The following is a 14,526-nucleotide window of genomic DNA, read 5'->3' as shown; positions in this document are numbered from 1 at the left end:
TAGTTCTGCCTTTTCTCATCTTCTATTCTAGGTACTAGAGGTGGGAGTTTTCCAAAGAAAATTTCAAATGGGGTGAATCCATTAATATATGGAGTACACCTGGCTCAGAGAAGAGCAAAGGGGAGAAGTTTTACCTAGGTCCCACCACTTTCTAATCTTAACTTGACTAATGTCTTTTTTAGGGTCCGATTCATTCGCTCTACTTGGCCCGAACTTTTGGGGCCGGTAGGCGCAGTGGAGTTTACGTTGCAAATTTAGGTAGCTAGCCAATTGTTGTGATACCTTTGCTACGAAGGCTGGCTCGTCATCCGACCCTAAAGTTCCAGGGAAACGAAATCGAGGGAGAATTTCTTGTAGTAGTTTCTTAGTAACTACTAAAGTAGTCTCTTCCTGGTAGGGAAGGCCTCTACCCATCCTGAAAATATGTCTATAAAAACAAGTAAATATTTATAGCCCCCCACAGTCGGGGTTATCTCAGTGAAATTTGCTTCCCAGTGGTCCCCCGGATAAGTTTCTCTTTCCCCATGCCTAGGTTCTTCTATCTTCCCCTTCTTTGGATAACTTGGGCACAAGCCGGGCATCGCGAGGCAATCTCCTCTGCAGTTCTTCTCCCTTTTAACAAGTGAAAGTAGGGGTCTAGAGCTTGGAGCATCTTAGTTCACCCTAGGTGTGTGGTCTGGTGTAGTTGGTGGAGGAGAGTCCTTCCAAGGGCCGTGAGAGCCCGATTTTTCCATCCGGGGTTGTCTACCACCCCTGTTGGTTCCTAGTGGCTCCCTTATCTTGAAAATATATGTTCTCTTCCGCCGTATAGGTCAGAGACGGAGGCAATTCTGGGTAAGGGATAATAGTCAGTAGATGTGGTGGGGGCCCCACTGGCCTTGTGGCCGCTGTTCTTGTCTCTGCATTGGCTCCTCGGTTTCCCTCAGCCTCAGGACTATTCCCTTTTTGATGCCCTTTACAAAGAACAATAGCAAGAGTCTTAGACATCTATATGGCTTCAAGTAAGGCTAAGATCTCCCCCTTGTTCTTGATGTCCTTCCCAGCTGAAGTCAGAAGCCCTCTTTCCTTGTAGATGGCTCCATGTACATGTGTAACGGCAAAGGCACATCGGCTGTCAGTGTATATTTGACTGCCTTATCCTTTCCCCATCTTAGTGCCTCAGTGAGGGCAATGAGTCCTGCCTTTTGAGCAGAAGTCCTATGGAGAAAAGCCTGTGACCAGATGGTGCCAGTTAGAGTTATGACCACTGCCCCAGCATACCTCCTTCCTTCCTGCATGAAGCTGCTCCCGTTCGTGAACAGAACTTCATCGGTTTCAGGCAGAGGGGAGTCTTTGAGGTCTGGCTGCGAGGAACACACAGCATCAGTGAAATCTATGCAGTCATGAACAGGGGGTCTCAGGGTCTGGGTCTGGCAACAGATTGGCTGGGTTGATGACAGTAGCTTTGGATTTTAGCCATACGTTTTGGGGTCATCTGGTGCCTCCCTGTTGTTGAACACCTTCTGGGCTATCTCAACAAGTTGGGACAGGTTCATCCCTGCAAAACCTTCTAATTTTTTGCAATTTACACCGGATATCAGGGGCTGCCTGAGTAGCAAAGGCTATATTAATTGCCTGCTGCGCCTCAGAATCAATGGGGGTGTATACCCGGTACGCCTTGTTCAAGAAATGCTCCAGGGGGTTCCTGAGGTCCCTGTATAACTTCAGTTACCTTAGAAAGGTTAGTTGGCTGATGAGCAGCCATCTTAATTCCCCCAAGTAGAATCTGGTGGTACCGATCTAATGCCGTTCTCCCTGCCTGAGAATTGTGTCCCCAGTCTGGGTGGGTGGAGGGAAATTCCTCCTCAGTCTGTTCCCCTACTTCCTCAACTCTCCTCCCTCCCACAGCTATCTTTTGTGTTTCAGTCCAAATGCCTCCATGTTCTTCTTCCATGAAGCAGGTAATTAAAAGCTGTTGGCAATTGTCCCAGGTGAGGCATTGAGTCCGAAAGACGCTTTCTAAGAGTCCTATTAATGCCTGGGGTTTCTCAGAGAAAGGTGGATTCTGTGCCTTCCAGTTGTACAGGTCACTAGTTGAGAAAGGCACGTAAACCATAAAGGGCCTGTCTGTGTGATGTCCCTGGGGTGGTGCTTCTCGCAAAGGGAGGATGGCCGGGGTGGTGGTATCGGCTGGTGCCCTGCCCAGAGCGGGAGCAGGAGGCCAATAGGGGCTACTTGCCCGCGTCTGGGAAGGTGAGGCGGTGCTGTTTGGCCTCTGTTGTCCTGGATTATAGGGTGGGGGAAGGTCACTGTCCTCCGGTGGAGGACTGAGGGACTGGGCTGTCTTGGAGATTCAGTTGCTGCATGTTTCGGGGGGCCCACAACTAAGACTCGCACCCCTAGAGAAAGGGCACACCGGCAGAGCCAAGGAGGAGGTGTCTGAACAAGGTTTAACCATTAATTGATGTAGGGAAACTGATCAGGATGTCCCGGGCCTCCCATGACAATCTTCCAAACATCCCTTACTAACCCCCTGTCAAAAGAACCCTCCGGACACTAGTTTAATCAAAAGACAGCCACTCAACTTTACACAATATTTTTAGTCTGCCTGGAGAAAACTTTATGCTATAGTCAGCTCTTTCTACAAACCCTTCTTTGAAATGTCGCAGAAGACAACCCAAGGGTGTCTTCTGTGAACTCAGGCTTCCCCCTATCGCTTGCGCAGAAAACACAAAACAGACACTCAGACAAGCACAATCAGACACTCAGACAAGAACAATCAGACACTCAGACGAGAACAATTACTGGGGTGTAGGTGGACCCAGAGAAGTCTGCCACCTACAACCTAGACAAGACCAGAGACAATAAACAGAACCCAACAATAGGGCACAAGAGGTGGCGTCCCGTGGCCTGGCCATGGTCCGGGAGATATGACTGTGTCCAGTCTCTCCACGGACCCCCACTGACCAGTCAACAAAAACAGGAAGGTACCTTTTATTCAGACACCGAGGCCTCGGAGATTCCAGATTCCCGTAGGGACCAGGAACAAAGAGCATGTCCTAAAGGTTGCGTCCTTGACGATCGTACTGACCCGTCACAGTATTCAAGGGCCCTGGAATGTCTCAGGTTGGCCACCCCTTTGAATCCGTAACAGGGACAGCAACTGCTTTGGAGGCTGGTCCGGTCTTAGATCCCAGGGCCACTCCCTGAGATCTCGCTGGGGCCTCCAAATGTTGTAGCTGCCAGCCCCCGATAGACACATGGACCACCAGGAATCAGTGAGTTATAGGAAACATGCTCTTTATTCAGCCAGCTGGGTCTGCCAGGGGTACGCAGACTCCAAATTAAGCAGCCCCGAAATGTAGAGGTATAGGATTTTTAATCCCTAAATCCCATTCCTCATTCCGTCTTAAACACAAAGGTCTATTTTTCTCCTATTCACTACCTGTCAACTCACAGGTTAGGTGTGCAAGCAGGGGTACAGAAGCAGAAAGCTTATTGTTAGAATGTTATGTTCCCATAGGTAATAGCCTACGTTCCTATGGGCGATAGCCTATGTTCCCATGAGCTATAGCCAAGCAGTAAGTTTCCAGCTAGCACATGCCCTAGTGTCAATTTTAGGGCTTCCTTAGTGAGGATTGCAGTGGCAGTGATCACCCTCAAACAGTTGGGCCAACCTGCTGCCACGTAGTCCAATCTTTTGGAGAGGTATGCAACTGGTCACTTCCAGAGTTCTAGGGTCTGTGTCAGGACTCCTTTCGCGATTCCCCATACCTCGGTAACACAGAGTTGAAATGGCTTTTCCAGGTTGGGCAGGGCTAATGCAGGGGCTGTGGTTAGGGCTGCCTTCAGGGCTTCAAATGCCTTCCTTTCTTCTTTTCCCCAGGCTAGGTCCCCTCCTTTCCCTCTGGTACTAGTGTACAGGGGCTTCGTTATTTCTGCTAACCCTGGAATCCAAAGTCTGCAGTAACCTACTGCTCCCAGGAACTCTCGAACCTGTCGCTTGGTGTGCGGCTGAGGTATCCTCAGAATAGCCTCGATCCGACTAGAGGACAGAGTCCTTTTTCCTTTCTGTAGATTGTACCCTAGGTACGTCGCTTGGGGAGTGTAAAGTTGAGCCTTCTTAGCAGATACCCGATACCCATTCTTGTCTAACTCCTGGAGTAGGTCCTCAGTAGCCTGTTTACACTCTAATTCTTTTCAGTCGCTAGCAAAAGATCATCAACATATTGTAGAAGTACTACCTCAGGGTGCCTCTGGCGGAATTCAACTAAGTCCTGACTTAGGGCTTCATTGAACAGGGTTGGGGAGTTCTTGAAGCCCTGAGGCAGTCGAGTCCAAGTCAACTGTCCTGAGTAAAGTCTGTCTGGGTCTTCCCATTCAAAAGCAAAGATTGGCTGGCTAGCCTTGGCCAGCGGCAGAGTAAAGAAGGCATCCTTCAGATCTAGGACAGTATATACTTGATGACTTGTGGGTAGTTGGCTGAGAAGAGTGTAAGGGTTGGGGACCGTCAGGTGGATGGTCTCAACTCGCTTATTAACCTCCCTGAGATCCTGGACAGGTCGGTAGTCATTGGTGCCGGGCTTCTGTACTGGGAGCAAGGGAGTATTCCAGGGGGAGTGGCAGGGAACTAAGATTCCTGCCTTCCTCAACCTTCGAATATGAACAACAATACCCCTTCGGGCCTTCTGACTGATAGGGTATTGACATACCCAGGCTGGAGTAGCTGAGGTGGACAGAGTCACTATAATAGGAGGATGATGTGCTGCCAGACCAGGGGGATTTGCCTCTGCCCAGACACCAGGAATCCTTTGTTGGAATTCAGTTAACAGGGGGTTTTTAGGCAAGACCCCAGGCAAGTTTGTTGGGGCTCCTCTCGCAAAAGGTATTCCTCAGACAATGGGCAGGTAAGTAGAATGGTCGGTGGGCCTGACCCGACAGTCAGTTCAGTATGCCCTTCCTTGAAGGAGATTGTGGCCTGTAACTTCTATAGCAAGTCTCTACCCAGCAGCGGGTACGGGCATTCTGGCATAACTAGAAATGAATGGGTAATCGTTCCTTTTCCCAGATCTGTAATCTTGGCTTGGGTCCAAGGGTAAGATTTCCCTTGTCCAGTGGCCCCTTGTATAAGTGTCTTTTCCTTTGAGAGTGGGCCCTGGGCGCTCTGTAGGACAGAGTAGGTAGCTCCTGTGTCCACCAAGAAGTTCACAGGCTTGCCCTCGACTTGTAAAGTTACCCTGGGCTCCCGGGGGCTCATAATGTAGGAGCCCTGACCTCCTCACTCTGTGTCTTCGAAGAGGATGAGGGGGGCCATCTTTTGGGGGGCTCGTCCTTTGTCAGGGCACTCATTCTTCCAATGTCCCTTTTTCTTGCAATATGCACACTTGTCCTTCTCTAACCCAACTCTCCTGGGTCCATTGTTCGCCCTGGGTGCCTGTTCTCAGCCTCTGCCTTTTCTTGGCGGTCCCTTTGGCTGGGATCCTTGCATGGTTGCAAGCAGGACCTTGGTCATCTTCTTAGTCTGTGCTATATCTACCTCACTTTTATTGTTGAATACTCGTTGGGCTATCTCTACCAGCTCAGACAGGTTCTTTCCTTCAAACCCTTCCATCCTCTGCAGTTTCTTTCTAATATATGGGGCCGACTGACTGACAAAGGCTAAATTCACAGCCCTCCTATTACAAGGGTCTTCCAGGTCAATAGGGGTATACACCGGTACGACTCTAAGAGTTGTTCCAGGAGCGCCGCTGGTGATTCATCCTTACTTTGGATGACCTCGCTTGCCTTAGATAAGTTAGTGGGTCATCGGGCGGCAGACTGGAGGCCCTAGAGCAGAAGCTGGCGATACCGTTGAAGAGCCTCCTTACCTTTGTCGGTATTGGGGTCCCAAGGCGGACGGGTGTTCGGGAGAACATGTTGGACGCGGGTCGGATCGGTGGAAGGCTGCTCGTTGGGCTCTAATACCGCTTTTGCAGCCTCCCTCAGGATCCGCTCCCGCTCCTCTGAGGTAAACGAGACTTGGAGGAGTTGTTGACAATCATCCCATGTCGGCTGGTGGGTAAAGAAAATAGTCTCTAGGAGAGAGGTTAATCCCTGGGGTTTCTCTGAGAATGAGGGGTTCTGGTGTTTCCAATTGTACAGATCACTGGTGGAGAAAGGGACATAGATCATGAATGGCCTCTGGGTTTCTCCCCCAACTGGGGGAGCCAATTGCCAGAGTGGGGCCAGAACTGCTGCCTGGTTCGATGAGTTAGGGACAGGATCAGGGTCTTGTGGGGGCCGGTACACAACACCAGTGCGGGTGTGGGGAGGACTCTGGAGGGGTTCTGCCTCCCTGTTAGATGGAGATCGGAACGGGTCACGAGGGGAGTAAGGGGAAAGATTAGTAATCTCGGGGTGTCAGGGGGTACCTGTAAGACAGGGTAAAGAGAGTTAAGTGTCTGTCCGGACGGTTTCTCTTTTGGGCCCTTTGGTGTGGAGAGAAAGACAGACTTGGGAGTCATCTTTTACTCTTGGCCACAGCAGCAGTCCTTCAAGTACTTGGGGGCATCAGAAACAATATCGATCCACATATTGATATATGGAGCCTGATCAGGGTGGCCAGGATTTCCATAGATAATACCCAGCACCTGAAAGGCTGTTTGCAGGTCAAGTGACCCCTCTGATGGCCACCCTGTTCCAAATGTGGGCCAATCTAACTGGCAGAACCTCTGAAGGTCAAAGGGAGTGACACTAGCTCCATAGGCTTGGGCTCGTCTCCTGAAATCCTTAAAATGGTTAAGGAGGCACTGAAGGAGGGTAGGATGATTCGAGGAAGAAGCCTGACCCATGTTAGTAAAAACAGGCAAGATCCCCACAAAAGCCAAATAAGCCGGGGCTAGGATCAGCCCCTGACCTAGCGTCCAGTTGGACGGGGCCACGGAGGCCAGACCTAAGGGAAAAATTAAAATACCACACTTCGATATATGGAGTAAACTTATGAAGACCAAGGCAATAGGAGGGTAAACAGTACATTTGACCAGTCCGGACAGACAGACACGATACAGACAGACAAGACAAACTACAGGTAGCACAAAACACTAGCGTACCCAAAAACCTGAATACCTGAACCAGAAACCTGAATACCTGAAGTCAAGTCTGACGTCTCAGACCTTGACCGAACTAGGGAAGTATTGCTGCGTCCAGCCTTCCACTAGTTTTCTTTAGGGCCCACTGACAGACAGATCCAAGTGCAGTCTGACTCACCGGTGAAGCTGCTCCAGATGGCTCATGCCCAATTGTTACAGAATTGAACCTTTTGTCCACCTGCCCTCTTGGGCGTGTCCGATTGGCGTCTGGGGCTGAGGAACGTCTCTCAGCAGCCGTCCCCTGGACAGGGCAGGTCCTCGCCCAAGGTGGCCGGGGTCGCGGGTCTTAGGAGATCTCCCCCTCTGGAGAGATCTCTCTGGGGCCTCCAAATGTTGTGGCACGATCAATTCTAAGACCCACGGAGCCAATTGAGATGAATTATGAGCCTTTATTAGCCGGCCAGCGACTGATTCTCTACCACGCAGGGTTGGAGGAGATCAGCCTTGAGCTCCCTAAAGAGGCAGTTTATAAAGCCTAGCCACACCCTAGTTAACATCAAACAAGCAAGCAGATTAACCACACCCTAGTTAATCATCAAACAAGCAAGCAGATTACAGAAGCAGAAGATGGCTGTTAGCATATCTTTGCCCAGAACCACATCCTTAACAGCATGAACCCAGGACCTTCTGCATTTAAAGCAGACGTGTTAACCACTACACTATGAAACCACGTCCCAACTACATCATTTCTAATTTACTTCTTTCACTCTGAGTACATACGTCTTATTTTAGTTTAGGGGCGGAGGCTCTTTTAAAAAATTCCAGTTTTGCGAAATTTCTTATTATAGAGTCATTAAATTATTTGAAATATCTTATTAGGTTTCAGGTGGGAGAAACAGTAAGTATTTCTGGGAGGATTAAACAATTCCATGGATTCAAAAGGATACAAAGATTATTACCTCCCAAAGTCATTCCCTCTGATAGTCAAAAAAAACCCCAAAACTGTCTGCCTTCATGTCCCAGGCAGGTAGTCAAGCCAAGCCCTTAGGGTATAGGCAATAACTATCTCTGGGAGAGAAAGTATAAATAATCAATTGGCCTTATAATATTTGTTTTAGGTACCTCTTATATTTTAAATTTTTTATTAGCCTATTACAGGAGACTCTTGTTTTTAGTTAGCTGCTCAAATGATCAAAGTTTCTTTTAGAATCCTTTTAGAGCTATTTTTAAAGTATTTTTGTTGTTTAGTAGCTTCTGCATGTCAAGCAAAGTATGTAGTCCACTGTTCCTAAGAGGTTTGGAATCTTCTCTTTAAGGGAGGGCCTTTAAAGTGGACTTAAAACAAAGTTTTTTTTCTTAATGGCTGTTACAGTTTTAAATTATTTTGGCTAAGTTGGCGCATTTTATTAAAAAGGCACAATAGGAGGAACCAAAATGTTTGTAAATATAAGCAGCTAAAGTTCCAGAGGAAAGAACTTTTGGAGAACTTTTTAGAGGGTCCTATATTAAAGATAAATTCTCCTGAAAATTGTCACAGCTGGACAATAAGACAAAAGAGATATTAAGGTCGCTTTGAATCATTTAATTTCTTAGAAGCTTCTAAATTGAAAAATGCCTCCAATTCAGCTTGTTTAATATTTCTAAGATTCTCTAATTGCGCATATAAATATACTAATTTTGGAATTTTAAAGATCCCCAGAATGGCCACTGTACTCCAAATTGTCCTTCAATTGGGACAAATACTTAGCCTAGGATGGACCATAAATCCAGCTGGTGTTCCAAAATGGACTTAGAAAGATGTAGTGCTTTACAAAAATTAGTAACAAGTACCCAAGAATAAAAGCTCTGAACCTCAGCTGGAGAAAGGTTTGGAACTAAGAGAACTCACCAGTGGAAGGAACTGCAGAGCCATAGGGGAGACAAGAGAACACAAAGAACTCAAACAGGTACCTTGCTCAAATTCAACAGTAGCACCAGAATTGAAGTGGAGCATGGTTTTGATCCCACTTCTGACACCACTTATGTCAAAAGAACTTGAAAAGGGTCTGGAGGCTTTGGTTAGATATACATGATAAAGATTTATTCAAGGTTCTTAGACTTTTCAAACCCAAAACACAACTAGGCAATACCTAGAGTGTTCCAAATAAGAAATAAAAGCTTATAGTTTTATAGTGGAAAAAAAAAAAAGTACATTCTTGAGAAGAATCAGTCCTGAATTCTTAGTGTCTGGATTGGTCTGAGGTGGTAATCCTCTAGATAACCAGAGTTTTGGATAATGGATATCGGGTGGTCCTGATACATGAACATTTTTTCTTTAATGTGATTAGGGGTAATCAGATGGTTATCTGGAGGTCTGATGTCTATTCAGGCATTGATGTAAGACTGGAAAGTTCAAAAGTTTAAGTTCTTAGTCTAGTTACAACAGGAATAGTATAATTTCCTCATGCCTCAACCTACTTGAATTTAATAATTTAGCAGCCCCATTTAGTGACTCCATTTTATTTCTTCACTCTATTCCTCACACTTATATGAGGTTTCTAGAGTGGTCACATTAACAGAAACAGAAAGTAGAATGGTAATCGCCAGAAATGAGGTGGAGAGTGGAAAACAGGGAGTTGTTGTTTAGTGGGTATAGAGTTTTGGTTTCGCAAGATGAAAAATTCTGGAGATTGGTTGCATCACAATGTAAATATCCTAACACTAATGAACTGTATCTTTAGAAATGGTTAAGATGGTCAGTTTTGTGTTATGGGTTTTTACCATAATTAGAAGAAAACCAGAAAAGGGCTAGCGAAAAAAGTTACTCTGGCTGTAACAAGGCTTGGAGGAGCCAGACTAGAGACAGAGAGGTCTCTTAGCAGAATGTTCCTACTGTCCATTGTGGAGCTTGAACCAATGCAGTGGCAGGGAGATGAAGGGGCTATGGTAGATTGAATTATTGGCCCAAATCTTTGTTCCCCTGTAATAAAGTTCTCCATCCATGCTCTTGTCATAAGAGATAGAGAATTCTTTCCCAGCTTTTGACTTTGTGTTTGGCCATGTGACTTGCTTTGAACAATAGGAATTTTGTGAATCTGACAAGAGAAGCTTTGAAATGTGCTTGCTTAGTAGGATATGCCCTCTTGTGCTGCAGTAATCTGCCATGATAAAAACATGCCCCACATAGGTTTTGCTCCTTCAGTCGGGGTTCTGGTATGAGTCTCTAGGAACAGGCATAAGCTCTGGGTAGCCATTCGTTCAAAGAGAATGAGAGACATGTAGAGAACACCTGAACTCAATCTATAGCTTGGAGTCTTAAAGCTAGATTGGTCAACGCAGAGCTGACCCACAGACCCAGGAACAGGTCAATGCATGATTATTGTTTTAAGCTTATGTGTGTTTTTTGTTTTGTTTTGCTTTTCATATAGCACAAACAATCATTTTATAAGGGCATATAGAAGGCTTTTACAACCTCAACCATCATTTTGCTGATATCAAAGCTCAATCCCCAAATACAGAAGACATTCCAAAGGCAGTCAGGAGAATGCTGAGATGGTTTATTCATGTACAGTCTGCTGGTGAAAGCACAGAGTAAGAATCCCAGGAGATCATTTTATAGGTGAGAGTATAGTAGCTTACAGAATATCTTGCTGTAGTTTATATTAGCATGTTGGTATCATCACTGTAGGAAAACATGATCAACAGCTCTTAGCATAATCTTTCTGGAGTGACTTGAGTCTGGGGATTGAAGTGAATATATTTCTTACTTGTCGGGATTATTTACTTAAGATACATTTTGGAGTAAACACTACTCTATGATAATAAACCACTGGCTCTTGCAGCATAGAAAGTGCCCCAAATAGTTAACTTGCCCCCAGGTTAACTTGCCTCCGAGGGGGCAGTTGGTCTTCTCAAGAAGTCATGTTAAATGGGGGACTTGGTGTTCATCTCTGTTGCTGGCAGGTTCGATATTTGTTAGCAACAATAGTTAAGTTGGCCGTGATTAATGGGAGCCTATGATGTTTGTTGGGTCCATGCATGGCCTCCAACCCTTTGATTGCAGCTATTCCCTTGTGTGTACATTGTGCCAGCACCAGAGTGGCCCATGACTGAAGCTGGCTGATCTCAGATGGCTAAGACATCTTGGTAGTTTAGTGGCTCTTTCATGGTGAATAAGCTTCTGAGTTTGGGGGTGTCATATGTGAAACAGACACATTGTATCTATAAAAGGCATTAAAATGTATTATGGAAAATCTCAGACATATACAAAAGTAGAGGAAATAGCAAAATGAACCTTTGGATACCCCTGTGTCATATGGCCAATCTGGTCACCTATACCCTTACCCTAGATCCTTGGATTATTTTGAAGCAAGGTCAAGATATCATGTCATTTAATCTGTAACTATTTCAGTATGTATCTCCAAAAGATAAGGAATTAAACAAAATTAGACAATACATTATCATACGAAAGTCAATAATAATTTATTATTAGAAACAGCTATCCAGTCAGTGTTTATATTTCTTCAATTATCTTATCATTTTCTTTTCTTTCATTTTCTTCTTATAATAGTTGTTTGATTTTGGATCCAAATAATATTTATGCATAGTTTCTTGTTGACAAATCTCAAATCTCTAAGTACCTCCACCATCTCTCTTTCTTATGACACTGCTTTGTTGAAAAAAATTGAGTCATTCATCCTTGTAGTTTGTCACAGTCTGTATTCGGATGATTCCACTCCTGTGGTTTCATTTAACATGTTCTTTTGTCTTCTGTATTTTCTGTAAATTGAACAAATTCAACTTTTTTTTTTGAGACTGATTTCTATGTGGTGATATGTATTTCCATCAGGAGATACGTAATCTCTGCTTGGTTCTTTTTTTCTGACGTTTGCAGTCATTGACAAACATTGCCTAGATTCATGAGTGTTTTCAAAATAGTGATGTTTTAACCATATCATTTCTTCTTCTTCTTCTTTTTTTATTAGCAGGCATAGTTCCACAAAGTGAAATTTCCCCTCATTGATTATTTAGTTATCCGGAAGGAGAGATCACATACAAAAGACAAGATAAATATTTGATGCTTTCTCTTTATTTACCAGTTGCTTAGCATCCTCTTAAAGTGAAAAACAAGTTCTTTTTAAAAATGTATGTAGATCTGTAGATTTGGGTATCCATCAATCCATTAGAGTTATTATTCTTACTAATGCTCAAGTAATCCTTCCTTTGACTAGTGGAAGCATTTTTGGGTTGGCTACTGTGTTCTTTTGACATGATCCTGGTAGTGTTTCATAGCATCTTATGACATGACAGTGGAGGAAGAAATTTTCCTCTACCTTTATAGATTCTTCTAGCTGGTCTAATAATGAAATCTTCATGAGACAGATGAACAATGTAAAATAACCAATTTTAATTACATACTTACATATGGAAACCCCCATATATGAGAGGTTCAAAGACAGAAAATTAAAATGGGGTATATATGACATTCTGAGCTAAGGATGAGGTAATATGCTCTGAGGTTTCAGAGGAGAGGAAAGTCATTTGTAGGACAATAAGAACAGACGTTCAGTAATTAGATGTTTGCTGGCCCAATAGATAGGTCATAAAAAGTTATTTCTGGTGATAACTCTTATTATGGGCAAGAGAAGTTAAAAGACATGGAAGAGAGAAGCTCAGGTGGCCAGAGGAGCAGCAGCTGCCAAACAGCCCTGCTTCATGAAGGCTCTTGGTGCACTGTGGCCTGCAGGCATCTGGCACACGTCCGCTCTACTATCACAATACCTAAGTAGGTCAGCTCTGCTGAGAGGGTGGAGAAGGAGGAGCCCAAGAGGAGGTCAGTGAGGTTGTCAGCTAAACCTGCTCCTGCAAAAGTGGAAGCGAAGCCCAAAAAGGCAGCAGGAAAGGATAAATTTGTAGACAAAAAAGGAAGTGTGAACAAAAGGGAAAAGGGGAGCAAAGGGAAAAACAGGCAAAGTGGCTAACTAGGAAACTAAAGATTTACTTGAAGAAAATGGAGAGACTAAATATCGGGGGAGTGCAAACCTCTGATGAAGCAGGAGAGAAAGAAGCCAAGTCTGATAAATGTCATACACCAAGTCTTATCAGTGGTCCCCGTCTCCCTTCTTGTGCAATCCAGAGGAATGTTTTTATAAATATTTTGTAAATGCAAGTTTTTTAGTAGCTCTAGAAACATTTTTAAGAAGGAGAGAATTCTACCACATCCCATTTTTAAGTGTAAACACTTTTTTACGAGGTGAAATCATTTGCTGGTTGTTTATCTTTTTGTACAATCAGAAAATAGTGGGCTATTGAATATGGAAGGCTTTGATTATGTTGGGTGTCAGCTTAAAATCCCATAGGTGGGGTTAGTTTTTATATCCTATAACACAAAGTGTACCAACTAGCAATTTGGAGTTGGTCATGCATTTAAGGTCTTGAATGTTTTCAACTGCTTCTATTCCCATGTTTTTGGTAGAATTGTTTTCTGAAGAAAACCATTCCTTGATCTTGGCTTTTCCTGTCAGAATTTTGTGCACGCTGTAACATCTTTGTCTTAGTAGTCCAGTTTTCCTAGTAACTTTCTTTGTTAACATGCTCTGAAAGACTGAAAATTTGATTATGTAGTGTATATGATATTAAATTGTGAATTAGTGGGGTTTGATGTACTAATACTCTATTGAGGAAAATTAGCCTCCAAAGTTTAAGATGGAAAAATCACTGGAATAACTGTTTAGAAAATAATCACAACAACATGATTTTTTAGGTTTTTGGTATGTAGGTTAGGAATTGTGTACAAATTGAAATATTCATGTACTTATTCTCAAAACAACCAATAAAATCTCAGTTATGAAAGAAAAAAGACATGAAAGAAATTCAACATTTATTCAAGATATAACTTCTCAGTAAACTAAGAATTAAAGGGAACCTCCTTGACTCAATGAAAGACACCCACTAAAAACCTACATCTACTGTCATAATTTTATGGTGAAATACTGAATGCTATCTCTAAGTTCAAGAACAAGCAAGGATGTACATTCTCACCATTCCTATTGAACATTTAATTTGAGGTCCTAACCAGTGCAATATGTCAAGAAAGAGAAATAAAAGCCATCCAGATTGTAAAGGAATAAATAAAACTGTCTCTGTCAGTAATAAACAGAGACTTTTTCTATGTGAAAAATCACAAAGAGCTACAGAAAAGCTACCATAATAAGTGAATTTAGCAAATTTACAGAATATAAGGTCAACAGAAAAATCAATTGTATTTTATATATTTGCAATAAAAAATTAAAAATGGAAATTTAAAAATAGTACCATTTACAATAGCTAAAAACATGAAATACTTGGTATAAATCTAACAAAAGATGTGCAAGCTTGGTATAATGAAAACAATAAAGCATTGATGAGAGAAATTAAATAAGACCCAAATAAATGTTTATGGTTTGGAAAAAAACAATAATTTTAAATGGCCAATCCTTTTCAACTTTATCTATAGATTTAA

The 14,526-nt window shown here is 43.5% G+C and overlaps 1 pseudogene; it reads left to right on the top strand.

The window, feature by feature from the left end:
* LOC105306873 overlaps positions 1 to 13,188 on the top strand; it is a 16,562-nt pseudogene extending 3,374 nt beyond the window's left edge.
* The last annotated feature ends 1,338 nt before the right edge of the window (positions 13,189 to 14,526 follow it).

This window comes from Pteropus vampyrus, unplaced genomic scaffold (genome assembly GCF_000151845.1).
Source record: "Pteropus vampyrus isolate Shadow unplaced genomic scaffold, Pvam_2.0 Scaffold462, whole genome shotgun sequence".
NCBI lineage: Eukaryota > Metazoa > Chordata > Mammalia > Chiroptera > Pteropodidae > Pteropus > Pteropus vampyrus.
The sequence above is the reverse complement of the archived record's forward strand: the minus strand, read 5'-3'. Positions and strand labels throughout refer to the sequence as shown.